Source organism: Fukomys damarensis, unplaced genomic scaffold (genome assembly GCF_012274545.1).
Source record: "Fukomys damarensis isolate Sample0158 unplaced genomic scaffold, DMR_v1.0_HiC HiC_scaffold_30, whole genome shotgun sequence".
NCBI classification, from domain to species: domain Eukaryota; kingdom Metazoa; phylum Chordata; class Mammalia; order Rodentia; family Bathyergidae; genus Fukomys; species Fukomys damarensis.
In genome coordinates, this window is record NW_022900942.1 from 5,674,602 (window position 1) to 5,686,772 (window position 12,171).

The 12,171-nt window shown below is 39.3% G+C and overlaps 1 protein-coding gene across 1 annotated transcript in view; it reads left to right on the forward strand.

Moving 5' to 3' along the window:
* Pard6g (par-6 family cell polarity regulator gamma) overlaps nucleotides 1-12,171 on the forward strand; it is a 144,423-nt gene that overhangs the window by 55,072 nt on the left and 77,180 nt on the right. The gene's annotated exons all lie outside the window — the stretch shown is intronic.

Consider the following 12,171-nt stretch of genomic DNA (forward strand, 5'->3'; position numbering starts at 1 on the left):
TGGTGTATTCTTTTCTGTAGATGTCAATGGAAATGGAGGACATAATATTCAGTTCCTTCACAGAGAAAGCAAATAGCACTGGCATTGTGTGGAAATCAACTTCATTGCAGGAGTGACATCAACAAGGAATCACTGTAGTGTCTGCCTGTCTGCCTTACAGGTTTGTAGAGTGAACCTCTAAGAGGCTTCTAATGAGAATGGCAGTGTGGCCTAGAAAGTGCCACACACTTTTGATAAAAAGAAAACACTTGGAGACCTGTGAACATTTCCCTAAAAAGAACTTCAGTTTACTATCTGAACACATTTCTCAGAATGGTTCATCAGTTTGAACTGAAATTTTCACTCAAATAATTTTTCTGGGGTATTCTCTTCCCTGGATTTCAATGGAAGTAGAGAACATAAAGTGCCATTACTTCTCAGAGAAAGCAGCTAGCACTACCATAGTGTGGAAATCAGCACCATCGTAGGAGTGAAGTAAAACATTAATCACTCAAGTATCTGCCTCTCTGCATTACAACTTTGTACAGGGAATCTCTATGAAGCTTCTGTTGTGAAGTTTGACCCACTGCAGTTCAAACCACAGCACCACTCTGAAAAGTGGATTCTAACCTAAAGCTCTTCTTAGGGAAATGATCACAGGTCTCAAAGCCCTTTCTTTGCACCAGAACAGTATGGCACTTTCTAGGTCAAATTGACATTCAAAAAAGTAGCCTCAAAGAAATTCACTCTACCAACCTGTTATGCAGAGGTCAGATACTCCAGTGATGACTGTTTTACTCCACTCCTACGATGGAGTTGATTTTCTCATAATGGCAGTGCTAGCTGACATCTCTGCAAACTAACCTTACTTTATGTGCTCCACTTCCAAGACATCTGTGAAAGAGAATACCCCAGAGAAAATGTTTGAATGAAGCCTGCAGTTCAAACTGCAGAACCATTCTGAAAGGTATATTTGGCTTCTATTTTGAAGTTCTCACGGAAATTTTCACAGGTCTCCAGGTCCTTTCTTTGCACCAAACTGTATGGCACTTTCTAGGCCAAACTGACATTAAAAAAACTACCCTAAAAAAGTTCACTCTACAAACTTATAATGCAGAGAGGCATAAGCTTGAGTGATTACTCATTTACTTCCCTCCTGCATTGGAATTGATTTCCACACAATGGCAGTTTTACCTGCTTTCTCTGAGAAACTATGTCCTCCACTTCCATTGACTTCTAGGGAAAATAATACCCCAGAAAAATGTTAGAGAGAAAAGTACCGTTCAAACTGCAGAACTATTCTGAAAGTGTATTTCACTCTGGCCTAATGTTCTTCTTAGGGAAATGTTCACAGGTCTCAAAGTATTTTCTTTGCACCAGAATTGTATGGCATATTTTAGACAAAACTTCCATTCACAATTGAATCCTCATAGAGATTTATTTTACTATACAAAGTAGAAATGCAGAGAGGCAGATACTGGAGTGATTACTGTTTTGCTTCACTTCTGCAATGAAATTAATTTCCACACAGTGGCAGTGCCAGCTCCTTTCTCTGAGAAGCAAATGCACTTTATGTCCTCCACTTCCACTGACTTCTATGGGAGTGAATACCACAGAGAAAATGTTTGAATGAAAACTGTCATTTAAACTTAAGAACCATGCTGAAAAGTATGTTTGACTTTTAACCTATTGTTCTTGTTGAAAAATTCACATGTCTCCAAGCCCCTTTTTTGCAGCAGGACTGGATGGCACTTTCTAGGCCAAACTGTCATTCAAAAAGCCCTATAGAGATTCACTCTACAACAAATTCCTCATGATGAATGAGATCATTATGTATATCTAAATTGTACCAATAAAATTAATTTCAAAAAAGAGATTCTACAAAATTGTAATGCAGACAGATGAAATCAGCAACAGAGTGAGGAGAAAACCCACAATGTGGGAAAAACATTTTGCCAACTATTCCTCAGATAAAGGACTATTATCTAGAATATATAAAGTACTCAAAAAGCTGCCCTTCCCTGCCTGCACTGCCATCAGCTCCAGCAACGAAGGTGGGATCATGGATGGTTGCTCTGAGATCCATTCTCCCTCTGGCCTGCTAGGGCCCAGTCTGCGGGATTGGGTAGCTGCACCCTCCCCTGCCTGCACAGCCATCTGCTCTAGCAAGGAAGATGAGATCTATGATGGCCACTCTGTGATCCTTTTTCCCTCTGGCCTGCTTGGTCCCAGTTGGTGGGACTGCATAGTTGTGCCCTCCCCTGCCTGTGCTGCCATTAGCTCCAGCAGGAAAGGTGACATCTGGGACAGCTGCTCTGAGATCTGTTCTTCCTCCGGCCAGCTTGGCCCCAGGCATTGAACTGGGTAGCCGCACCCTTCCCTGCCTGTGCCACCATCAGATTCAGCAAGGAAGGTGAGATCTTGGATGGACCCTCTGAGTTCCATTCTTACTCTTGCCTGCTTGGGCCCAGTCGGTGGGGCTGGCTACCACGCCCTTCCCTGTCTGTGCGGCCATCAGCTCCAGCAAGGAAGGCGAGATATGGGATGGCCAGTCTGAGATCCATTCTCCCTCCAGCCAGCTTGGACCCATTTGGTGGGACTGAGTAGCCATACCCTCCACTGCCTGCTCTGCTATCAGCTGTAGCAAGGAAGTTGATATCTGTTATGGCCATTCTGAGATCCGTTCTCCCTCAGTCCTGCTTTGTCCCATTCAGCCGGACTGGGTATGTGTGCCCTCTCCTGACTGCGCTGCCATCAGCTGTACCAAGGAAGGTGGGATCTGTTACTGCTGCTCTGAGATCCGTTCTCTCTCTGGCCTGCTTGGGCCCAATCAGTGGGACCAGGTAGCCACACCCTCCCCTGCCTGTGCTGCCACCAGCTCCAGCACAAGGAAGGTAGCCCTGCAGGGGCCCCTGAAACACCCCCCCCATTCTCAGACCTCCTGATTTTGCCAGTCCTTGGACCCACTCCCCAGAGGCATAGGTGGTCATAAAGGGTGTGTTTCTGAGCTCCCAAATTTGAACATCTTTAAAGAAAGGGCAAAGGGAACATGTAGTAGAACTGCATGGAGTTCAACCCTTCAGGAGGTCAGGGAACTCCATTTGGGCCTTGCAGCCCGAAATCAGTCTGAATCTCAGGGCCCTACCATCAGCTAGCTGAGATCAAAGGACTTAGTTTTTCACATGGCTGCACACGTTGTATATTATGACAACAGAGATATAGTCTGAAAGAGGCCCTTCAAATTCATTTTTTTCTTTCTTTTCTTCATTCCACTCTGCAAATTCTTTTTTTTCTGCCCACTTTCTCCAACTCAGTCTCTTGCTCCACCATATTATCTCACCTCCCTTCCTGTTCCTTCTCCTTCCCTAACTCAGATTTCTTCTCTTATCATTTTTTCTTTATATTCTTTTCTTCTGTCATTTTACCTCATTCATGGGTCAATAGTTTCAAAGGAAAGTGAGCCTAATATTACTGTTAAGCGGATATATTCTTGTCCGTCTGTCTACTAAGCTAAATCCCCGGCCCTGTTAATGGTTGATTTCTACATAGCAGCCATTGTTACTGGGGTGAGGTGGAATCTCAGTGTTTTGTTCATCTGCATCTCTTGAATGACCAGTGATGTTGAACATTTTTTTCATATATTTATTTGCTGCTTTTATGTCTTTGCCTGAGACATGTCTGTTCATTTCAGACACCCATTTTTGAATTGGGTCTTTATATTTGGGGGGGGCTGATTTTTTTGAGTTCTTTATATATGCTAGATAGTAGTCCTATGTCTGAGGAGCAGCTGGTAAAAAATTTTTCCCACATTGTAGATTGTTTCTTAGCTCTGTTGGTGGTTTATCTTGCAGTGCAAAAGTTTTTTTTAATAAAATGAGATCCCAGTTGTTGATTCTTTGTGCTAGTTCCCATGCTACTGAGGATTTTTTTCATAAAGTCTTTTCCTATGTCAATGTCTTCAAGAGTTCTACCTAAATTATATTCCAGTAAGTTTAGTATTTCTGTTTTAGTATTTAGATCTTTAACCCATTTGGATTTTAATTTAGTGGATGGTGAAAAATAAGGGTCTAGTTTTAATCTTTGGCAGGTTGAAATCCAGTTTTTCCAACACAATTTATCAAAGAGGCCATCTTTCCTCCACTGAGAATGGTTGCTCCTTTGTCAAAGATGAGGTAGCTGAGTACATCTGGAGTTATTTCTATGTCTTCCAATCTATTCCACTGATCCTCAGGTCTTTTTCTTTACCAGTACCATGCTGTTTTATCACAGTAGTTTTGCAGTATAGTTTCACATTGGGGATTGTAATGCCCCCTTGTCATGTCTCTGTTGCTTAGAATTGCTTTTTCTATTCTAGGTCTCCTCTTGTTCCAAATTAATTTTTGGATTATTTTCTCTAGTTCTATGAAATATACTGTTGGAATTTCAATCAGGATTGCATTGAATCTGTATAGCAGTAGTACTATGGTCATTTTCACTATGTTGATTCTTCCTACCCAGGAGCAAGGAATATCTTTCCATTCTCTTATATCCTCTTCAATCTTTTTTCAGAGTGCTGTAGTTTTCAGTGTAGAGGTCTTTTGCAACCTTCATTAGATTGATTCCTAGATACTTCATAGTTTTGGATGCTATTGTGTGTGAAAGGAATTGTTTCCCTAAATTCTCTCTCAGTGAGTCTGTTGTTTTTGTAAATGGAGACTATTGATTTTTGAGTGTTGACCTTGTATCCAGCTACTCTACTGAATCTATCAATTAAATCTAGAAGTCTTCTTCAGAATTTTATGGGTCTTCTATGTAGAGTATCATATCATCAGCAAATAAAGACAGTCTAACTTCTTCCACTACTATCTTTATTGCTTTAATTTCTTTTTCTTGTCTAATTGTTGTGACTAATGTTTCCAAAACTATATTGAATAGAGTGGTGATAGTGGAAAACCTTGTCTTGTTCCTGATTTCAGTGTGAAGGTTTTCAGTTTTTGGCCATTTGATATGAGGTTGGCCATTGGTTTTTAATAGATAGCCTTTATCAAGTTGAGATAAATACCATGTATTCCAATTTTCTGCAGGGTTTTTATCATGATTGGGTGTTGAATTTTTTCAAATGCTTTTTCTGCATTTATTGAGAGGATCATGTGGTTTTTGTCCTCTTTTACTCTGTTAATATAGTATATTACATTTATTGACTTTCATATGTTGAACCATCCTTGCATCCCTGGAATAAGTCCAACTTGGTAAATTTATTGGTACTTTTTAGGTATATGGTACAATTATATTCATCATTGGGATCTTGTACCTTTACCTGAAAGATCTTGGTTTTCATTTTTTCCCCATATCCCTGCCCTCCCTTCACCCCTTTCACCCTTCCCTATTTACAAATACTTTGTTTTCATTTTTTTACTTTTCTTATATTTTTTATTTTCCCTTATTTCCTTTCCCCTACCCTTCCCACTTCCCCTACACCTTTAGCCCTTTTCTTCCTATTTCACATTCTCAGTTACACAATTTGGGTCTGATTTACACTTTTATTTTTTCACACCAGTGAAACTATTTGGTATTTACACATGTGTATGTATGATCTTCTTTATGACCCTCTGTATTCTGTTTGCCAGTATCTTATTGAGGATTTTTGCATCTATGTTCATTAGGGAGATTGGCCCGTAGTTCTCTTTTTTGGTTGGCTACTTCCCTGGTTTTAGAATCAAAGTAACACTTGCTTCCAGGAATGAATTTGGATTATCACTTCCCTTTCAGTTTCATTAATGAGTTTAAAGAGTAGTTACAGTAGTTCTTTTCTAAATGTCTTCTGGTATTCAGCAGTAGTTCTTCTCTGTATGTTTTGTAAAATTCAGCAGTGAATCCATTAGGACCTGGGCTTTCTTTGTTGGTAAATTTTTAATTACATTTTCAATTTCACTGATTGTAATTGGAGTGTGTAGAATTTTTTTATCTTCTTCATTAAACTATGTTTATTCATAATTATCTAGAAATCTGTCCTTTTCTTCTGTTTTCCATTTTACTAGAGTACAGGTTCTTAAAGTAGGTATTGATGATTTCTGCTGGATCTGTTGTTGTGACTTCACCTTTATCATTCTTAATTGCATGGATCTGAGCCTTTTCTTTCCTTTTTTTGACATGGTTAACTAAGGGTTTATCAATTTTGTTTATTCTTTTGAAAAACTGACTCTTCAATTCATTTATTTATTTTTTTTGTATCATTTCTTAGTCTCCATTGCATTGATTTCTGCTCTGATCTTTGTAATTTCCTCCCTTGTGTGAGCTTTGGGTTTTTCTTGCCTTTCTTCTTCTAGGAGCTTAAGATTCATCTTTGGGTTGTTTATTTGAGCTCTCTCTATTGTCCTAGTGTGTGCATTCACTGCTATGAATCTTCCATGTGCTTTCATGTGTCCCAGAGATTCCTATTTGTTGTATTGGCATTATCATTTATTTGTAAAAACAGAATAATTTCTTATTTAATTTCATCTGTGACCCATTGATTGTTCAGGAGAGTGTTATTCAATTTCAATGTGTTTGTGAAGTTCTTACGGTTTTTTACGATAATGATCTCCAGCTTAATTGCACTATGGTCTGATAATATACATGGGATAACTTCAATTCCTTTGCATTTATTTAAACATGTTCTTTGAGCTAGTATGTGATCTATTTTGGAGAATGACCCATGTGCATCCAAAAATAATTTATATTCTGATTTTTTGGGGTAGGACACTCCGTAGACATCTATTAAATCCATTTGTTCAAAAGCTTGGTTCAGTTCTAGTATTTTGTTGTTGATTTTTTTTGTCTAGATGATATATTTGTGACAGTAGGGTATTGAGGTCCCCCACTACAATTGTATTAGTGCTTATTTGGTTTTTCATGTCACTTGATATTTGTTTTGTATAGTTGTGGGCATTAATATTTGTTGCATATACATTTATAATTGTCATCTCTTCCTCTTGGATTGCTCCCTTCACAAGGATGTAGTGACCTTCTTTGTCTCTCTTAATTAGTTTTGGTTTGAAATTTACTTTGTGAATAAGATAACTACCTCTGTTTTTTTCTGGTCTCCTGTTGCATTGAGAACTGTTTTTCCATCCTTTCACTTCCAGTCTATGAGTTTCTTTTTGAACTAGAGGTGTTTCTTGTATACAACATATTGTTGGATTTTGCTTCTTAATACATTCTGCCAGCTGCCATCTATTTATTGTGTGTGTGTGTATGTGTGTATTGATGGTTATAACTGATATGTACTGACTTATTATTGTCATCTTATTTTCCTGTTGTTGGCTCTTTTTAATTTTTCCCTCTCTCCCTTTATTTTCTTGCCTTACCTAATTGATTTGCTCTGTTGGGCCTCATGGTGTAGTGACCTTCATGATCTTTTTCTAGGATATTGTTTAGAATTGCTTGTAGTGCTGGTTTGATATTCATGAAGTTTCTCCAGTGTTCTTTGTCATTATAAAAGAGAGTTTTGCAGGATACTTCAGTCTAGGTTGAAGGTTGTTTTCTTTCAGGGCTTGAAATACTTCTCTCCAGTGTCTCCTTGACCTGAGGGTTTATGTTGAAAAGTTTGGAATGATTCTGATGGGCTGTACTTTGCCTGTGATTTGTTTCTTTTCTCTAACTGCTTGCAGTATTTTGTTCTTCTGTTGGGTTTCTGGGATCTTGACTATTATATGTCTCGATGTAGTTTTTTTTTTTTTAAATCATGGCTAATTGGAATCTTATGTGCCTTACTTATCTGTATATCAAATTCTTCCTCTCTGTTTGGGAAGTTTTCTGTCATTAATTCAGTGAACAGTTCTTTTAAGTCATTTGTATTTCCTCCTGCTACTTCATGCATTCCTATCAGTCTTATATTATTCTTCTTTGCATCATCTTGGAGTTGTTGGATTGATTTCTCATGATCCCTTACTGTTTTTGAGAGATTTTTCTTTTCATGGTCACTGACTGCAATTTTATCTTCTTCATCTGAAATTCTATCTTCATATTTATTCATTCTGCTGAGAATGCTTTCAATAGAGTTTTTAATCTTCTAGATATCTGTTTGAATCTGTTTCATGGATTCCATTTCTTTCCTATGTTGGGCATTCATGGCTTCTATCATGGTCCTGACCTCATCTATTTTTTTTGTCTGTTTCTGATCTACAGTCTCTGATCATGTCTTTCATTGTACTCACCATCTCTGTAGTTATCTGGGAAATTATTTCTGTTTTGAATTTTTCTAGAGCCTGATTGATCTGTTTTGTTACTTCCTGTGCTATGAGTTCAGGGTGTCCTGCTGGTTGATTGTCAGACTTTTCCACCTCGTTTCCCCTAGCATTTGCTGTTGGTGAACTGGAAGTCTGTCTTTGTGCCTTGCTTAAGTGTTTTCTCATTTTCATTTTTGTTGTTGGGCTGTCCTTGGTTTAATTTCTGGGTTAGTACCTCGATCTTCCTGATATAGCTGCTCTTTAGGTTTTGAGTCTCTAATGACTCCAAGACACTTTCATTTTCATAATATCAGGAAGGACAACTGATTAAATCAATCACAACCCTTTAGCCCAAGTGATACAGTCAGCAACACCATGGCATCAAGCACAGTTTAGAAATTGACAATTTGTGGTAGTTATTAGTCTATCATCTTTAGCCATGTGAATTAAATAAAAATCTAGTACCAGCCCAAAATATGTTTATAGTTAATAAACGGTTCAATATAGCAACTTTACCCTTCAGGATGGGGACTTAGAAGGAGTTGGAAGGAGAAGAATAGATAGGTAGAAGGATAGGAGATTTCAAGTGAAGCTAGAGGACACAGGATGATCACACGAACTCTAGGAAACTGTTGAAGACAAAAGGGAAAGACACCATGCAAGAAGAAAGACAGGAATAGAACAATTTAACAGAAACAGGGAAGTTATAAATTGTACTCAGTTTCATTTAAACTTATGATAATTAAGAGAAGGAAAAAAGAAAAAAAAAGAAAAAGAAAGAAAAAAATCTGAATTAGGGCAGGAACAGGAACAAAAAGGGAGATGAAGAACAATGTGAGGAACAAGAGATTGAGTGGGAAAAAGAAAAAAAAAAGGAAGAATTTGAAGAGTGAGAAAAAAAGGAGTTTAAAAATAAAAATTAAAAATAAGAGGAAAAGAAAAAAATTTGAAGGGCTTCCTTCAGGGTATATCTCTGCTGTCACAACAGACAATGTGGGCAGAGCTAAGTCAATTAGTCTCAGAAATCCAATGACAAAACCCTGAGATTCAGGCTGAATTCTGGCTGCTAGGCCCAAGTTGAGCTCCTTGACCTCCTGCTGTGTTAAACTCTGCAAAGTTCTACTGCAGGTTTTAGCTGCCCTTCCCCTGAAGATAGTCCAGATTCTGATGGAAGGTGGTGGTCCCCTCTACTTACCAACTACAGAGGTCTGATGTGCCTTTATTGTAGTTGTCATCTTCTGTTCTATCATCTGGAGCTCAGTATCATCTGTGTCTCTGCAGTGTGGATCCAGGTATGGGCACAGCCAGGAGGCCTGAGAGCAGTAGGAGTGGGGTTGGTGAGGAATGCTGTAGGGTTGCCAGCCCTCACTGGTCTGCTCTGATGAAGCCCCAGGGCACTAGAGGGTGTGGGAGCAAGTAGGTCCCCACCTTGGATAGGCAGTCCTCAGCAGTCTGCTTAGATGAAAGTCCTGTTTCATTATTTTAAAAACTAGGAAAAATGTGCATTGTCAATTTCCTTTCTTTTTTATGAAAATTTTCTTAGTAGCCATGAATCTACAAATTTGAGATTTCAAACTGCAAGGCGATTTCTACTTGGGAGACTGATGATCCAGTACTTACATTCTATAGTGTTTATGCTTGTTTATCAGGGTATTTTGTTTGTTTTCAGATATGTCTCATGTGCTGGCCTCACACTCCAAGGAGCAAACAATACTCCCCCCTCACTCTACCATGTATCTGGGACTACAGACATGTGCCACCAAGTCAGCTTCCAGTTTTGATGAATTCTTTGAAGCCATGACTTGAGGGAGATTAGGCCACCCCTTCTCTATTTTCTTTATCACTCCCCAACTGAAACTAGCCCTCCACTGAGGCCTCCAGAGGCTCCTGTGAACCTGTAGCTACACAGGAAAGATGTCAGGACAGAACTTGTGGGAATTCAGTTTAATCCTACTATTAGTCTGTGAAAAAGCTTTTCTACTTGTGAAAAGCCTCTGCATCCTGTGGTTTGTCTACATACAACCCTATCACAGACTTGTGGCCCTGAAGTATCCTGTTCAATCTCACCTGGAAACAGGCTCAGGCATCAGCAACTTTCTCTCGCTGCTATCTACCCTCATGCCAACCACTGCCTGTGAGAGGCATAGCCCCTCTGCAACATCGCTGAGCCACCTGGGGACCCCATCTGAGTGCAGCTTTTATTCAACAGGTCTAGGCAGTGTTGCTGATAGAGGAATCAGGCAAGCATTTTGGCCTTGAGCTACACTTTGAACCACAACATTCAAGGATTTGTCACACTCCCAAGGATGCACCACAGGCCAACCTGGATCTGCTTGAAAGTCAGTGCCTCTCACCCTTCCTTGGAGAGGTCACTTTTGGTCCCCATCCCTGTCCTCATCTGGATTGAAGCTCATCTTTTTTGATCCTCCTGAACCTCTCCTACCCAAAACACTGGCTTCTCCTGGAGTGGGCAGCTTGCAGAGGACAGCAGCCAGTGACTCTCTACTAGTCCAAAGGATTACACCTAGTTTGGAAAGCTCCCCTTATGAGAAACCCAGTACCTCTGTCCAGGCTGTGTGCCAAGTGTGTATCTGTTGGAATTTTCATTGCTTTACATGTACCTGTTTCAGACTCTGTATCTGGCCCTCTGATTGGTCTGGTATATCTCTTAAGCGCAGGGATTATAACTCCAAGACTTTGTGGCTATAGTCCTAGAATAAACCCTTAGCATGGATCAGTTTGTAGCAAAATTAAATGAAAATTAAACTTTGTGGAATGCAATTTTGCAATCTGTATTAAGGCTTTAGCAGTATGTGTCCTTTATGGCCTAATAATTGTAATTTTAGGAGTTGTTTCTAAAAAAAAAAAGTGAATTCAAGAAACAAAATATTATATCTTAAATAGCCAATAAAAATAGAATGATTATAAATTATATAATTCAGGAAGCACAGTATTACATCTCAAATATCCAATAAAATATAATTCAAGAAACAGCATTGCATCTTAAATATTCAATAAAAATAGAATGATTATAAATTATATTCACATGTGCACCTTTAAAAAAGTATGTCTTTTAAGAGCACTTAATGATGAAAATATTCATTATACAGTGACAAAAGCAGGTTAAAAAACTGGATAAACAGCATGATCACAGCTTTATAAAATATCTAAATATATACAGAGAAAAATAAATATGAAATACACCTAAAGCTCAGTAGAGTTGGCTGCATGATTTCGGTGATTTCACTTTTTTCTTTCACTTCCTTGTATTCTTCAGATTTATTTTGCAATGAATTTACGGTAAATTTATAATTATTTAAATTCTAAATTATAAAAATTCATATCATACTTCATAATAGTTTTCAAAACTTGTGTGTCTTGTCATCCTAACTTCCTCATAAATTTCTCACGGGCAAGCTGTATTTTTGGTTTCTTCCACCCTCTTGCAAAGGCCTCTCCCTTAAAAGTTCTCAGTAGATGTCACTATTAATAGATGCCAAACCTGTTCTCTCTTTTTCTACTAGCTTCCTTTAAAACGTCTCCCTTGTCATCAGAACAGCCTAAAAGTGCTTCTGATCCTCATTCCTTTTCATTCCGCCTATGCTTAACTGCATTTAGGAGTTAGCATCCCGGAAAGTCCCTCTGCTAGACTAAGACCTGACAATTAGTGCAGGAAGGCGATGCTCCACGGGACTAGGCTTCCAATGGTTCTCATTAACATTCTCCTCATAAATAACTGCCCAGGACGATGGCAAAAGTCAGCCCTCCTCCCAGATTGCCCCGTGGGCAACAAACCAGGAACTCTGGGTAGGTCAGCTATGCTTCTTTTTCCAGATTCCCAGTTCAAAGAGCCAGGAGGGATCCTCTAGCGACCCTGACTGTCGGTGGGGCGTGGCGTGGGCGGGTCCTCCGGGGACCAGACCTGAGGAGGCGGAACCCGAGGAGGCGGGACGCGGAGGGGGCGTGAGGAGGCGGGCCCCGAGGAAGCTGGAGGCGGAGCCTAGGG